At 44.1% G+C, this 16,527-nt stretch overlaps 1 protein-coding gene across 2 annotated transcripts in view; it reads left to right on the forward strand.

Moving 5' to 3' along the window:
* Window positions 1-16,527, forward strand: part of SNX29 (sorting nexin 29) — a 603,176-nt gene that overhangs the window by 33,562 nt on the left and 553,087 nt on the right. The window lies entirely within an intron of this gene.

The following is a 16,527-nucleotide window of genomic DNA, read 5'->3' on the forward strand; positions in this document are numbered from 1 at the left end:
GGGTTTAGAGAGCCTCTGGGTCAGTGAGCACTTACAGGTGCAAGGAGAGCGAGCCTCTGGGGGAGTGGGCCCCTGGGGGAGTGGCCCCTGGGGGAGTGGGCCTCTGGGGGAGTGGGCCCCTGGGGGAGTGGCCCCTGGGGGAGTGGGCCTCTGGGGGAGTGGGCCTCTGGGGGAGTGGCCCCTGGGGGAGTGGCCCACTGGAAGCCCTGTGCTCTCTTCCTGTGTCTTTTTTCTATCTGGCTGTTCCTGAGTTACATCCTTTAGAATAAACCAGTAATCTAGTAAATAAAAGGTTTCTCTCAGTTCTGGGAGCTGCTCTAGCAAATTAATTGAACCCAAGGCGGAGGTCTTGGGAACCCCTGAGATACATAACTGGTCAGTCAGAAGCGCAGGTGACAGTCTGGACTTGTGATTGGGGTCTGGAGCGGTGGTTGGGGCAGAAGGTGCTGCTCTGTCTAGGGCCCACAGTGCTGGCTTTGCACTTGCAACAGTGATTTTTCCTTTTAAAAGAGCTTTATGCATGTGGAAAAAGTGAGTCGGACTCCAGACAAGTAAATAATAGAAACATCTTCAGGCCTTCCCTGGCAGCCCAGTGGCTAACACTTCCCCTTCCACTGCAGAGGGTGAGGGCTCGATTTCTGGGTGGCGAGCTAAGATCCCACATGTCTCATGGCCAAAAAAACAAAACATGAAATAGAAGTGGTGTTGCAACAAATTCACTAAAGACTTTAAAAATGGTCCAGATCCCCCCCAAAAAAAACCAGGGAAAGAAAAAGAAAAACCCTCACAAATGACAGAAGTGGCCGAGGTCTCCGTGAATGACTGAAGTTGTGGAAAGAGAGAGCTGGCTAGAGCTCCACTATGTTCAGTACTCTTTGGCTAAAATCCCAATTGCAGAGCACGTCTGTGTCTGTGTCTGTGTGAGAGATGTGTTTGGTTTTGCAAGATGACACGGCAAGGTGCAGCAGCCCTCGCATGAAGTATAAAACAACGCTGACAGGAGGCAGATGACAGTCGGGCCTCGTTTTTTCCCCCTCGGATTTTGTCCTCGGTAAACCTCTCGGGAGGAAGAGGTGGTGGTCATAAGGCTCCATCCTGCACTCATTTCTCCTCTGTTGGCCTTGTTCTCCTGCTCTGTTTTCTCCTAGGGACAAGGACACATTCTTGTGCTTCATTAAACTGATTGCTCATTCCATCAGTCACACTGGCCTGTGGGGAGGCAGTAACATATCTTTTGAATAGTTTGCCTTCTAGAAAGAATGGCCTGAGAACTGGCTGATGCTCAAGTCCCTTTGAAGATACATACGCCGGTGCTCCACAGGTGCATCTTCTTCCCATGTGGGATTATGGAACATGCTGACGTTTCCCGTGGAATTAGAAAGAGCAGCCCAAACCAGGGGGCAGCAGCGTGAGCGTGGGATATGGAGCTCAGAGCTTGAATCCTGGTGTTGCCAGTTCCCGGTTGTGTTGGACAAGTATCTGACTTCCTTGTGCCTCAGTGTTCTCATCTGTAAATGGGGAGAGTAGTGATAATATTCACTCCATAGAGCTGTGAGTTAGTTCATGTGCAGCCCTTAGGTTAGTGCCTGGCGGCTAGTAAGTTTCTAGTAACTGTTAGCTGTTCGGCTTCCCTGGTGGCTCAGATGGTAAGGAATCTGCCTGCAATGTAGGAGACCCAGGGTTGATCCCTGGGTCAGGAAGATCCCCTGGAGGAGGGAAGGGCTACCCACTCCAGTATTCTTGCCTGGGAAATTCCATGGACAGAGGAACCTGGTGGGCTACAGTCCACGGGGTCAGAAAGACTTGGACACGACTGAGCGACTAACACTTTTACTTTCAGTTTTCACTGCCATTATAATTTTCTGTGAAGTGTCTTGACACTTGGTGAATATTCTCTGCACATGGGTCTCTCCCGTTGTGGGTGGCAATGAGTTGGCTTTGGGTATTTGTAGATTTTTGTGACTTGTTCTTGTGACTTTGTCAGAAGGAATCAGAGGGAAGCATTCTCCTTCCAAAACATGCCAGGGAAGAGTTCTTGTTTTGGTGATTTTTCTTTGTTGTTATTCAGTCACTCAGTCATGTCCAACTCTTTTGCCACGTCGTGGACTGTAGCCCACCAGGCTCCTCTGTCCGTGGGATTTCCCAGGCAAGAATACTGGAGTGGGTTGCCATTTCCTTCTCCAGGGGATCTTCCAACCCAGGAATTGAATCTGCATCTTGTGCACTGGCAGGTGGATTCTTCACTGAGCCACCTGAGATTTTTCTTTACCTGTTAAGGAATTCAAAACTGTGTTGAACTTTTTAGGAAGCGAAAGAACGAAACCAGCTGCCCTTTGCTGTTCCCCAGTGTTATTTCCGAGACACCGTTGAAAACTGTCCTGTGTGTTCCTCTGGACACTTATGAAACTGAATGGCTTTTTCACATTCCTTTTCCTCTTTTAAATGTCTCTGGATGTTCGTCATGTGTTTTTTTTTTTTTTTTTTTTTTTTAATGTTCAGTTCGTCACAGATTTACCAGCCTCTTAGTGGTTTGAGGTGTTGACCGGATATTCTAATTCTCATCCTGGCAAAAACCCCTGGGGTTCATTAATTGGATTTCTTATCTCCGCTGCCTGAGCCCTTGCTTTCCACCTTGAGGCTCTAGCGGTGGATAGTTCCATATTGCATTTGCTTTCATTTTACTCTGTGGATCAAATTAATTGATTTCTTTTTGGGGAAAGATTATTTTTAGCAAATGGGGGGGCTCTAGGGCATTTAGCAAATCTGAGCACATTTCCATCTGAATTTTAATAAATATTTGTGTTTTTATATTGGTAATTGTCGAGAGCAGTGCTTGGCCCATAGGGAATCAAGCATCAGCACGGTCATCACCGTCATCGCCACCATCCTGGTGTGGAGAGAGGCCTTGAGCATGAAGGGTGAGCTTTGGAGTCAGGCATACTTATCTTCATGCTCACGCGGTCCACAGATCACCAGTTGTACCTGTGTGCTAAGTCAGGTGGCACTAGTGGTAAAGAACCTGTCTGATGGTGCAGGAGACGTAGGAGACCCGGGTTCGATCCCTGGGTCAGGAAGATTCCCTGGAAGAGGGCAGAGCAACCCACTCCAGTACTCTTGCCTCGAGAATCCCATGGATAGAGGAGCCTGGCAGGCTACAGTCCATAGGGTTGCAAAGAGACACAATTGAAGCCTCTTAGCATGCACACACGTGGCATCTCTAGACCTTTCTTGCAGCATCTGTAAAATTAGATGATGAGGGTTTTCCTGGTGGCTCAGTGGTGAAGAATCTGCCTGCCAATGCAGGAGACTCAGCTTCAGTCCCTAGTCCATGAAGATCCCACATGCCGTGGAACAGCTAAGCCAGTGCTCCATCCTGCTGAGCCTGTGCCCTAGAGATCACGCTCCACAATAAGAGAAGCCACCTCAGTGAGAGTGCACAGACCACAGCTAGAGAGTGGCTCCTGTTCATGGCAACTCAAGAAAAGCCCTCACAGCAATGAGGACCCAGCACAGCCAAAAATAAATAAAGAGATAAGTAAAATAGAATAGATAAACAGATCATTAAAAAAATTAGATGGTGATCGTGGACCCAACTTCCTGGGATTGAAGTGAAGATTAGATATAATAGTGTTTGCTCGACACACCCAGTGAGAACTTAGTAAGTGCAATACATTTTCTTCCTGTGACTAGACATACCAGTATTTTGGCTAATTTGGAAACTGAAGGCTAGAATGATTCTCGTTAATTCCTTCATTCAGCAGATACTTATTTATAGTCACTGAGTCGGCATTGGCGCTGCAAGCTGGATGAGATGGTTGACGTTCTGAAGGAACTCAGAGCTGAGCCTGGGCAGTGGGCGTGTAAATTGCAGACAGTCATGGTGGCCTGTAGCAATAATTACGTAGTATAGACTTGAGAGGTGAGTACAGGGTCTGTAGTTGTCAGATGGGCAGGATGGGGCTTCCAGGCAGCAGGAGTAGCAAATGCACCGGCGTGAGAGAAAGTCTTGGGGTTGGGATGGTGTGTTGTTTGTGCCGGAAGTTTGGCTGGAAAGTCAATAGATTCTTGACTTGCTGTCATAGGGAAGCATTTGAACTTTATCCAATAGAGTGTTATTTTTTTAAGCTATGGCTATTTGTATAAGATTTTCACAATTTTTGCCACTCCCCTGTACTGTTTGTGCCAGAGATTGGCTTGAGGTGGAATTTTAAGGCCTCCCTTTTCTACTCAGATCTTGTCAGTGAAATCAAAGATTGATGGCTGCTGAAATATTTTTCTTGACATAGTAAAATGATTAACCTGAAAACGTCATTTTATGGTCCCCCTAAAATCGTCATGTAACCCGAGCAGAATGTGGCAAGAAGGAAAATGATGTCAGGTTTGCATTTCAGGAGGGTGGCTTCTGATCAGCAGGCCAGGAAGGTGGGCCAGGGAGATGGGGTCAGGGTTACAGTGAGAGAGGGGCTGCTCTGCATAGCGGACGAGGAAGCTGGATAGAGCTGGTGGGCCAGGGAGATGGGGTCAGGATTATAGTGAGAGAGGGGCTGCTCTGCACAGTGGACGAGGAAGCTGGATAGAGCTGGTAGGCCAGGGAGTTGGGGTCAAGGTTACAGTGAGAGAGGGGCTGCTCTGCACAGCGGACGAGGGAGCTGGATAGAGCTGGTGGGCCAGGGAGATGGGGTCAGGGTTACAGTGAGAGAGGGGCTGCTCTGCACAGCGGACGAGGGAGCTGGATAGAGCTGGCGGTGCTGGGAGAAGGGACAGAAAGCTTAGGGGGGCTGCTCTGCACAGTGGACGAGGAAGCTGGATAGAGCTGGCAGTGCTGGGAGAAGGGACAGAAAGCTTAGGGGGACTGCTCTGCATAGCGGACGAGGAAGCTGGATAGAGCTGGCGGTGCTGGGAGAAGGGACAGAAAGCTTAGGGGGGCTGCTCTGCACAGCGGACGAGGAAGCTGGATAGAGCTGGCAGTACTGGGACAGGAAGCTGGATAGAGCTGGTACTGGGAAGCTGGATAGAGCTGGCAGTACTGGGACAGGAAGCTGGATAGAGCTAGTACTGGGAAGCTGGATAGAGCTGGCAGTACTGGGAGAAGGGAAGCTGGATAGAGCTGGTACTGGGAAGCTGGATAGAGCTGGCAGTTCTGGGACAGGAAGCTGGATAGAGCTGGTACTGGGAAGCTGGATAGAGCTGGCAGTACTGGGACAGGAAGCTGGATAGAGCTAGTACTGGGAAGCTGGATAGAGCTGGCAGTGCTGGGAGAAGGGACAGAAAGCTTAGGGGGGCTGCTCTGCACAGTGGACGAGGAAGCTGAATAGAGCTGGTGGTGCTGGGAGAAGGGACAGAAAGCTTAGGGTGAGCCTGGATGAGACTGACTGGCCGGGGGATGAGAACTAAATGCTCTGGCTCTAAGGTATGGCCAGAAATCAGAACAAATGTATATTGTTTTAGATTTTGTTTATTTTTTAAAAAACAGTATTTTTTTTTGGCTCTAATAATAGGCTGCAAATTTTATTCTGAGCCACCTTTGCTTTCCCGAAGATTTATCTGTACTGCGGGATGGTCTGCATCTTACCTGTTTCTTTGTTTCTTATTGGAGATAGTTGCTTTACAATGCTGTGTGAGTTTCAGGTGTCAGGCAAACTGATTCAGTTTTGTGAATATATGTTGTTTGTTGTTTCGTCTCCAAATTGTGTCTGACTCTTTGCAACTGCGTGGACTGTAACCTGCCGCCAGGCTCCTCTGTCGAGAGGATTTCCCAGGCAAGGATACTGAAGTGGGTTGCCATTTCCTTCTCCAGGGGATCTTCCCGACCCCAGGATTGAACCTGCATCTCCTGCAGTGGCAGGCGATTCTTTACCACCGAGTCACCAGGGAAGTCTATCTGTCTATACTCTTTTTTAGGTCCTTTTGCCATATAGGTCATTACAGAAATATTGAGTAGAGTTCCCTGTGCTATACAATAGGTCCTTATTATTTCATGTAGAGTAATATAGACACCAGTTCCAGTCTATCCTCCCCCACAACCCCCCACCTGCCCCTGCCCAATAATTGTAAGTTTGTTTTCTCCATCTGTGACTGTATGGTTTGTTGAAAGGAAACGTTTGGTGGGGAGTTTTCTTTCTTCCAGGTTAGGGACTCTGACCAAACTGGGAGATCCATTGGCCACTGGACCTGATGTCACATCTCTGCTTCCTGACTTCCCGTTTATTCGGTCCTTCTGCACTGAGCGTCTCTTGGCTTTCTCCAGCCTCTTTTTCCCTTTCGATTTGTCAGCTCCCTAGACTGATTCCTTCTCAGTTTTCACCTCCCATCCCTGACTTTGAAGCTTCTCATCTGCCAGAAGAATCCCAAGTGCAAGCCTGTGTTTGCATCTGGACCAAAGCTTGAGGGTCTGTCTACCCCAGAGAAGACAGTTGCTGTGTTTTTATATGTGTGTATTTAAATTAATAAGTTAATATTTATTTATTTGTTTGGCTACACTGAGTCCCACCAGGGAGGTTCCTACAGTTGTTTTGTGTTTCTTTTTTTTTTTTTTTTGGCCAAGCTGTGCAGCTTGTGGCATCCTAGTTTCCCGACCAAGGACTGCAGCCACGCTGCCTGTATTGGAAGTGCAGAGTCTTAACCACTGGACCACCTGGGAAATCCAGTTACTGTATTTATTTTAGTAACTTTAAAAAATGGTCAGAAATGATTTAACTCATTTGAAAATAGGTTATTTTTTCGATTTCCGGTTCCTCTGGTAGAATATCCGTCTGATTTCTTTTTACATGCCCATCTGCCATCCTCAGGTCTAATAGTATCTTGAAAACTGTTGGCTTGTGAGTTTTCACTGTTACCAAGCTTGCATTTTTTTCCAGTTCTTTGTAACCTGCTTTTTTTTTTTTTCCTCCCCCTCTTTTTTCTATCCCATCTCTTCTTCCTCCCTCTGGGTAACTTATGTTAATGATTAAGAATCATTTGTTGTGTATATTTCTCCACAGTCTTAGAAATAAAATACGCATGTGTATACACACACACACACACACACACGTACACAGGTTTTATTGCCATTGTCTTCCACAAATTCAATTATATATAATGTTCTGCATCTGTATTTTCTCTCTTGGCACTATCCTGTCAAATCCTTTCCAAGTTAGAGTTCTGAAAATTCTTCTGAAAAAGCTGCACTATGTTGTATTATGTGAAATGTACCAACAGTTGCCTACGAAGTAATACTGACTTTATGTCCAATTTTTACTACTTTGGACAGTGAAACAGTAGACATCCTTGAGCATCTTTTCTCATATATTGAGGGTTTTATTTGTTTGACAGAGATTTCCGGGAGCTGAGTTGCTGGGCCAAAGAGAATGTGTTTATTTTTAACAGTTGTGGTCAGGTATCTTTCTAAAAAACTACTACTGGTAGTGCATGAAACTACCCTTTTCTTCCTTTCTAATAATAGTTTTGAGTGTTGTTTCGAAGTTTTGTCAGTCTGAAGGGTGAAAAGAGGTGGCTCACTTGTCATTGTAATTTGCTTCTGTTGATTGCCAGTGAATTTCAGTTTTTTATTTTTTTTAACACTTGTTGGCTATTTGACTTTGCTCTTTTGTGCAGAGGAGCTTCATATTCTTTGCCCTGTTTCCCGTTGGATTAGTTGTCCCCTTATCAGTTTGTGAGAGCTCTTTGTCTATTACAGTAATTAATTAACCTTTCACCTGTTTTTTGCATTGCAAATAGTTTTCAGATCTGTCCATTATCTTTGTAAGTACAGATAATAGTATCTGTTATAATACTACATTGAAATTAAAAAAAATATTTTTGGCTGTTCTGGGCCTTCATTACTGCATGTGGGCTTTCTGTAGTTGTGGCGAGCGGGCTTCTCATTGCAGTGGGTTTTCTTGTTGTGGAGCGCAGGCTCTGTGTGCGCGGGCTTTAGTAGTTGTGGCGCCCAGGCTTAGTTGCCCCAAGGCACGTGGAATCTTCCCGCCCCAGGGATCGAACCTGTGTCCCTTGCATTGGCAGGCAGATTCTCAACCACTGGACCACCAGGGAAGTCCTTGAATTTTTTACACAATTAAATGTCTCTTTATTGGTCCATATATTAACCTGCCAGTTTCTGGGTTTTCAGTGTTTTATGATCTTCCTCGACGTTAGAGTGTGTGTGTGGTCTTTTACATTTTCCTGTAAGATTTTTATTGTTTACAGTTAAGCCTTTGATCCTCCTGGGATTTATCTTTGTATAGTTTCTGGGATAAAATTAAAACCAGTTTCAGTTTCTTCTAGACAGATGCCACCTTTCTCAGAGATCTTTTTGGCTCTTTACTCCTGGTCTGCTGTTTACTTGCGTCCCATTTACCTAGCATAGAGAGAGGACGCTCTGGGCCAAAGCAGGGAGGACTGATTGAGAGCACCGCGCTGATTTGGTTCACTGGCCCATGGACCCCTGGCTCAGCAAGGAGCGGGCGAGAACTTCGCATGTTGGCGCTGCCATGCTGTGGGTGAGGAGCCCAGCCTCACCTCCCAGCCCTCATTACCCTTCCCTAGACGTGCTGGCCTGAGTTTCCAAGGATGCTTCCATCCTCTCACATGAGTGTAGGTGATGCGAATAACTGAAGCCCGCTCCTCTTCCTCTTTCTCTTCCTCCTCCTTCAGACAGGAGTCCTACCATTTCTATTACTCTGTAACTTGATTTTAAAAGGAAACAAACACCTGGGCATGTATTATGGACCTTGTTCCAGGTCACCGGGTAACATAATGGTGCAGCCTGCCGTCAGTGGCTTCTTAGTAAAGAACAGCGAGTGTCAGCTTTCACTGGGTAGTTCCATCGACTGTGAGGCACACCTGGATTTCCGAGGCCTTAAAATGTGGGGAGAAAGGTGCTGCTTAGGTTGTTTAGATTTGGCATCTCATTCTTTTTAAATTTCTACCTAGTATTTGGTAGTGTGGCGGTCCTGTAACTTATTAGTGTTTTCCTGTTAAGGGGCGTTCAGGCTGTGTCTAGTTTGGTTTCTGCTTTTACTGTTATAACAGTGCCACAATAGAGATGTTTGTGTATATGTCTATCTTTGCCTTCTCATGCTTTTATATTTGTTTATTTTGGCTTTTAATTGTGAGATGATTATGGAGGCACAGGCAGTTGTAAGAAATAGATCCCATTTATCTTTTACTCAGTTTTCTCCGGTGGTCTTACCTTGTAAGATTCTTGGGTGGTAGGTATTTCAAATTTTGCTAGTTTCACTTGTGTTGTGCGTATTTAGCTCTGTGCAGTTTTATCACTCTGTAGGTTCACGTGTCCCCACCATAGTCGAGATACAGAATAATTTAATCACCACAGGGTACCTCCTGTTTTTTTTCTGTTCTTTTTTTTAACCATACCCACCTCCCTCCTGTCCCCTCCCTCCCCATCCCGAACTCCTGGCCACTACCACTCTCTCCTCCAGTTCTATAATTTTGTCATTCTAAGAATGTTATGTAAATAGAATCATGCAGTGTGTAATCTTTTGGGACTGGCTTTTTTTTTTTTTTTTTTTTTTAGCCAATCAGGGTAATTTCTTGAGATTCATCTGGACTGTTGCATGTATAAATAGTGTGTGCTTCTTTTTATTGCCAAGTAGTATTCTGTGGCCTGGATGCCCCACAGTCTGTTTATTCCCTGAAGGATGTCTGGGTTGTTTTCAGTTTTTTGCTAGTGCAAATGATGCTTCTGGAGACATTTCTGTACAGGCTATTGCTGTGAACCTAAGCTTCCATTTCTCTGAGATAAGTGCTCCAGAACACAGTTTCTGGGTTGTGTGACATTCGCATGTTTAGTTTTATAAGAAACTGCCAACTGTTTTCCATATTGACTATGCCATTTACATTCCCTCCAGCGACGTGTGAGTGATCCAGTTCCTCTGCCTTCTTGTTGTCTTTTAATATTCTTGTGGTTTCCTGTTTTAGCCATCCTGTAGGTGTGTAGGCACATCTCACTGTAGTGTTAACGTGCATTTCTGTGACGGCAAATGACATTGAACATATTTTCATGTTCTTGGACATGTGTATCCTCTTTGGTGAAGTGTCTGTTCATGGTTTTTGCTCATTTCTAATTAGTAGTGCTTTTATTTTTATAGGATAAATTCCTAGAAGTAGGATTGCTGATTAAAAGGGTCTGTGCTTAGTTGCTGTCCAACTCTTGGTGACCACATAGACTATAGCCCGCCAGGTTCCTCTGTCCATGGGATTTCCCAGGCAAGGATACTGGAGTGGGTTGCTATTTCCTTCTCCAAAGGATCTTCCCGACCCAGGAATTGAAGCTGCATCTTCTGTGTCTCCTGCATTGCAGGCCGGTTCGTTACCCACTGAGCCATCTGGGACAAAAGGTGTAGGCTTTTAAAAAAAATTATATTGCCTGGTCTCTTTGTAGAGAAATGTAGCAATTCACATTCATATTCCTATCAACAGGACCCACTTATTTGTACTTTTGCTAGATCTGTGACTGGTTTTAAATTGATAGTCCCCAGTTGGTATCTTAGTATAGATCTGTGACTGGTTTTAAATCGATAGCCCCCAGTTGGTATCTTAGTATAGATCTGTGACTGGTTTTAAATCGATAGCCCCCAGTTGGTATCTTAGTATAGATCTGTGACTGGTTTTAAATCGATAGCCCCCAGTTGGTATCTTAGTATAGATCTGTGACTGGTTTTAAATCGATAGCCCCCAGTTGGTATCTTAGTATAGATCTGTGACTGGTTTTAAATTGATAGCCCCCAGTTGGTATCTTAGTATAGATCTGTGACTGGTTTTAAATTGATAGCCCCCAGTTAGTATCTTAGTTTTGCAGCATTGAGATTGAATATTTTCTCTGTGTTTGTTTGTTGGGCAACTGTATTTCCTCCTTTCATGGTGTATTTGTTCACCTTCTTTAATAGTTTCTTTTATTTTTTTTATTTTTGGAGTTGCTTGTCTTGTCCATCTGTAGAAACTCTTCAGGTACTCCGGCCTTTAATTTTTTTTCCAGTTATGTGCATTGTAAATATTTTCTCTAGTCTATCATTTATTGCTGTACCATATTTATCATATCTTTTGCTATGCTGAAATTTAAAACTCTTTTGTGGTTAATTCTATAAACCTTTAAAGTTCTGCTTTGAGAGTATCCTGTCCTGCAGTTCTCCTATATTTTTCTCTATAATTTTTTACAGGTTTATTTTTCTTGTTGGTATTGTTCAGTTGCTAATTGTGTCCAACTCTTTGCTACCCCATGGACCGCAGCATGCCAGCTTCCCTGTCCTTCACTGTCTCTCGGATTTTGCTTAAGTTCATGTCCATTGAGTTGGTGATGCTACTTAACCATCTCATCCTCTGCTGCCCTCTTCTTCTTTTGCCTTCAATCTTCCCCAGCAGCAGAGTCTTTTCCAATGACTCAGCTCTTTGCATCAGGTGGCCAAAGTGTTATTTTTTTGCACTTATATATATTTTCTTGATCTTGACGCACACTTATATATTTTCTTGATCTTTATGCATGTGGAATTTAGTTCTGTGGTTGTTTGAGACAAAAGTTTATTCTTAATTTTCTTTCAGCCCTATAGCTACTTGTGTCAGTGACACTGTTAAGTAGCTCATTCTTGCCCATCTGAATTGAAATACTTCCATTATTATATATAAAATGTTTCCATATTTATTTGGATTTTGGGGGGCAAGGGGGTTCTCTATACTGCTCTATTAATGCTTATCACTGTACCCAGAACCACACTGGACCAAGTTCTTCCTGTGATTAGTATTGGAATTGTATTAAATGTATATGTTAATTTGGGAAGAATTGACATTTTTATTTAAATGAACCTTCCCATTTAGGATAGCAATGTTTCTATTTATTTTGATCTTTATACCTTTTAAGAATATTATGGTTTTATTCATGTAGGACATGTATCTTTCTTATTAAAAATATGATTTATTTTACTTTTTTTACTATTGTGAATGTTGTTCCCCTCCACCATTTTGTTGACTTAAAAAAATCAGCTTTAATGTTACTGTTTCTTTTATTGCAACTTTTAAAATTTGCTGGTTAAAAACATTTTAAAATCTTTTTGTAGGTCTCCTTTTTTTGGCTTCAACTGTATAATCTATGCTTTTAAACAATGCCATTTCAAATTCTCTGCAAATAATGATTGCATGAGTGTTTTTTTCCCTCAGTATAACTTTGATGCCATATTTTTTCATTCTTTGTAGCTCAGGGTAGCAATGTTTCTGGTTCTTGAGACATGAATACTTTTTAAATGCAAAAAAAGAAGCTAAGTGAGAAAAACATAGAGGTAAGAAAGACATTCCCAGTAATTATTTTACCAAGTTGCTGTTAATTTTTTACATAATTCCCTTCAATTTTTTTTTTAGCATAGTTGAAAACATACTTAATATACAGTTGCATACCCTGCTTATGTTTCATTTCATATTATAAACCTGTTGGCTTATCATTATAAACTCTTGATAAATATTTTAAAAGCTAAATGGCATTCAATTATATGTTGTATTACCATTTAACCAATTCCCCAAGTGTCAAATCTTTATATATTTTTAACTTTCTACTGTTGTAAAGGATGTTTTGAATATTTCCATTCTGAAATCTTTATCTGATGTGTAGATTACAGTTGAGGATTGATTGGTGCTAGTAAAATTCAGCCAGAAAGGATGTGCACTTTTCTGAAAATTTGTGACACACAAATGTAGGGCATGGCCCGTTTCAAATGACTGTCATGTGATGATGGCCTTGCTGTAGGAAGGCTGGTGGATTGCACTGTCTTAAATCTGAGATATGGCTAATGCTGTTAATGGCTGGTTTTTATGGGTATAATCGACTGTTCTAGGTGACTTTGGAGCTTTCCACGTGAGGACAGTCCAGTCCATTTCCACTATTGTACTTGCTCTTCACCAAAACATTCCAATAAAGCTATAACATAGTGAAAGGATCAGTTTGAAGTTACGCCCTCTGTCACCAGGTTAATTTGATGTGGTTCTTAAAATGCAGCTTTTATTACTGATCCTGTCTGTCTCACATTCACCATAAATGTCTCATAGTTGCCATAAAAAAGTACAGGATTCTTAGGATTCTTATTAAAGATTAATGTGACAGGTTAAGCAGTCTTGAAATATAGGACGCAGCTCAGGAAAACCAGTGCCTGCAGAATTTTAGCAGTAAAGCAGTTAAGCTCGTGCAAAGTCCAGCTGTGCTGCTGGTGGTGGGAGACGGTTTTAGCAGGAGAAGGTTATTTCAGTTTTAGCAGGAGAAGGTTATTTCATTTTCCACTCGTTAACTCCTTCACTCCTTCAGTGAGCACCCTGAGGGCAGGTTTTATTATTATTTTTTAACTTAATTGAAGTCTAATTTACTTCCCATAAAAATCTACTCCTTGTACATGTACAATGCAGTGAATTTTTAAAAGTAAATTTATAGAGTTGTGTAGTCATCACCCCAGTTCGGTTTCAGAACATTTTCATTACCCCAAAGAGTTTCTTTATGCCAGTTTACAGTTAATCCCTGATTCCAGCCTTAGGCGAGCACTAATGTAATGGGTTGGCCAAAAAGTTCTTTTGGGTTTTTCCATAAGTTGTTAGAGAAAGGCTACCCACTCCAGTATTCTGGCCTGAAGAATTCCATGGACTGCAGTCCATGGGGTCGCAAAGAGCTGGGACACTACTGAGTCACTTTTACTTTCTCATAAGAGGTTTTGGCCAACCCAACACTTGCAGTTTCTATATATTTACCTTTCCTTGGCATTTCATGGAGTCATGCAGTGTGTGGCTTTCGGGCCTGATCTCTTTCCTTTAGCATAGTGCTTTCAAGGCTCGTCGTTGTTGTAGCGTGTGTCAGTACTTTTTCCTTTTCATTGCTGAATAGTATTCCATTGTATCAATACAGGGGCTTCCCAGGTGGCACCAGTGGTAAAGAACCCACCTGCCAGTGCAGGAGACTTAAGAGACACAGGTTCAATCCCTGGGTCGGGAAGATCCCCTGGAGGAGGGCATGGCCACCCACTCCAGTGTTCTTGCCTGGAGAATCCCATGGGCAGAGGAGCCTGGTGGGCTGCAGTCCATAGGGTCGCACAGAGTCGGACACGACTGAAGCAGTTTAACACACACACACACACACGCGTGTATCAACATGCCACATTTTATTTATCACTCATCTGGTAAACAGTTGCAGACATAAAAACTTGAAGTGATTTTCTTGGCTGGTGCTTTTTAAAAAAAAATTAAAACATCCACTGTTAAGTGCCCCGCTTAATTAAAAACATGGCCAACTCATTAACTCAGATAGATGTGAGAAAATGCTGTGGAGGCAGCCAGTCCTTCCCCCAACCCTCAACATGGGTTTCAGAGAACACTCAGTGGAGAGCATCCTGGAAAATAGGAGAGACTGAGCTGAGAAAACAGCTCCATGAAAGCAGGTGCCCCGTTCTGCAGGAAGTATCATCTTGCCCTCAGTCAGATGAGAAAAAATGGAACAGCTTCAGGTGACATGATTATAAGTATCCATAGCACGCCCACTACAAGATGAAGGGTGTAGATTCCTGTGGTTGGACAAGTGTGTTCTCTTTGGTTCCCTAGTCATAACTGACCTGGATTCCACCTTATACAAGATCTCCAGAGATGCCCCTCTTAGCTAAGTAGACGTCAAGTCCATGTTCTGAGTTCTTCGAGGGGAGGGACAGTTCTGGTCACATACATTGCAGAAGCCAGGTGTCTTGCCAGGTGCTGGAGCAACTAAGATGATGGAGGTGTGATCTTGGCTGTCAGGGAACTTGAGTTAGCCAGAGGAGACAGCGGTGGAGAGCAGATTGTTCACAGAGAGATTGGCCAAGTGCTGCAGCCTGAGGAAGCACTCAGGAAGGCTTCCTGGAGGAGGGGCTCCTTGAGCTAAGTCTTGAATGACCTGTAGATATAAGCTCAGGTCAAATGGGGAGGGTGAGAAATAGAATGGCCTTCAGTAAGGCAGACATTATGTAATAAACTAATTACAGGACTAACGCCCACCTTGGTTTTCTGCTGTGTTGGTTTGATTGTGACCTAGGTGCATCTGGAAGGTAATACTGCTGACATAAACCAAACCTCAGGGGGTGGGTTAATGCTGTTCCCCTGCATTCCATTCCCCTTAGAGGCCAGGTGTTATTATAGAGTTGGTGGGGCAGTTATTGACTTGTGCATTGGAGCCAAACAACCTGACTAGGATTGTGGAGTTAATCATTGTATTTGCTGATGATTCATTTAAAGATAGAGGCTGTGGTTTAATATGGAGACCTCTAAACACAGACCAAGGTTCCCCCTCCCCCTCCTCACCCCACTGCCCCGAGACAGGGCCCTGGGTCAGGCTCCGCTTTATCATGCCTCTGTTTTGGTTTCTGTGGGATTTAACTTTGGTGGGTGTCCTAGCTTTGCAGGGAGCCCTCAGGAGTGTGCCTCTGTGGATGCACAGACAGACGAGCACATGCACATCTAATGTCTGAGTGGCATCTCCCCAGCGAGGAGGGTTGTTTCAATGTGGGGGAGTGTTCTGGGGCCGAGGTTCCTCACCCTTTTACATACCCGCCGAAAAAGCAAATACGGAGCACACGCTGTGTGCCAGGCACTGCGTGAACTAGCTGCAGGGGAGCCAGGAGGACCAGCAGGAGTTGGAAGCCAGAAGGTGTAGGTGAGGACACGTGTTAGGTTTGGGATGCAAGAAGGGACTCCTTCCTTTGGAGGACTAACTTTGATCATTGGCAGTAGTAGCCTGGAAGGCTGGGATGGATTAGTGATGTCTGCCACAGGCACAGACTAGAGAGTCAGTGTACATGTGCTGTGTATTTGCTGATACTGTGTTAGGGTTTCCTGGAATAGACAGAACACTCGAGTAAAGGTGGCATATGGGAGAAGGTGGACTTTTGTCTTAGAATAAAGCCTGTTTGTTGTGGTACAGAGTGTAGTGGGAACTACCTTGGATAGCATGGGGGTGGGTAGGTCTGGAGTACGGATATTACTGTTAATTATGTACTTATTATGTGCTCTTTAGTGTCTCTAAGCCTCAGTTTCCTGACATGTAAAATGCAGGTAATAATACCTGCCCCAATCATATCATCATGGGAGTAGCTAGTGAAATCATGGATGTGAAAATGTTTACCACCCAGAGCGTGATGAATACTTGGAGTATAATTACTACATGTGTGGGGGTGGGTGGGGCAGGAAATGCCTGCAGTTAGGCAGGGATGAGCCAGGTGGTGGTGGCCTTGGGATCTTTGCACTGCACCCCTCTGCCCAGCCTGCTGCCTCTTGTCGAGTCTAGGTCCTGACTCTAAGGTCACCTCCTTTCAGGCCACAGCGTCTAAGCCTGTTCTTGCCTTGGCTCTATCTACCACCTCATCTTGTTTTAGTTTCTTCAGAGTGCTCGTCAGCTGATGGGATCTGGTTGGCTTATTTGTGAATCTCTTCCTGGTAGAACCTCATCTGTCTCGCTCCCACCTTTGTATCCTCAGAGTCTAGAACAGTGCCTGGCACCTGGGACAAGTTCTGGATTTCTTAACGTTTGTTGCCTGAGTGAATGGA

Source organism: Capra hircus, chromosome 25, assembly GCF_001704415.2.
Source record: "Capra hircus breed San Clemente chromosome 25, ASM170441v1, whole genome shotgun sequence".
Classification (NCBI taxonomy): domain Eukaryota; kingdom Metazoa; phylum Chordata; class Mammalia; order Artiodactyla; family Bovidae; genus Capra; species Capra hircus.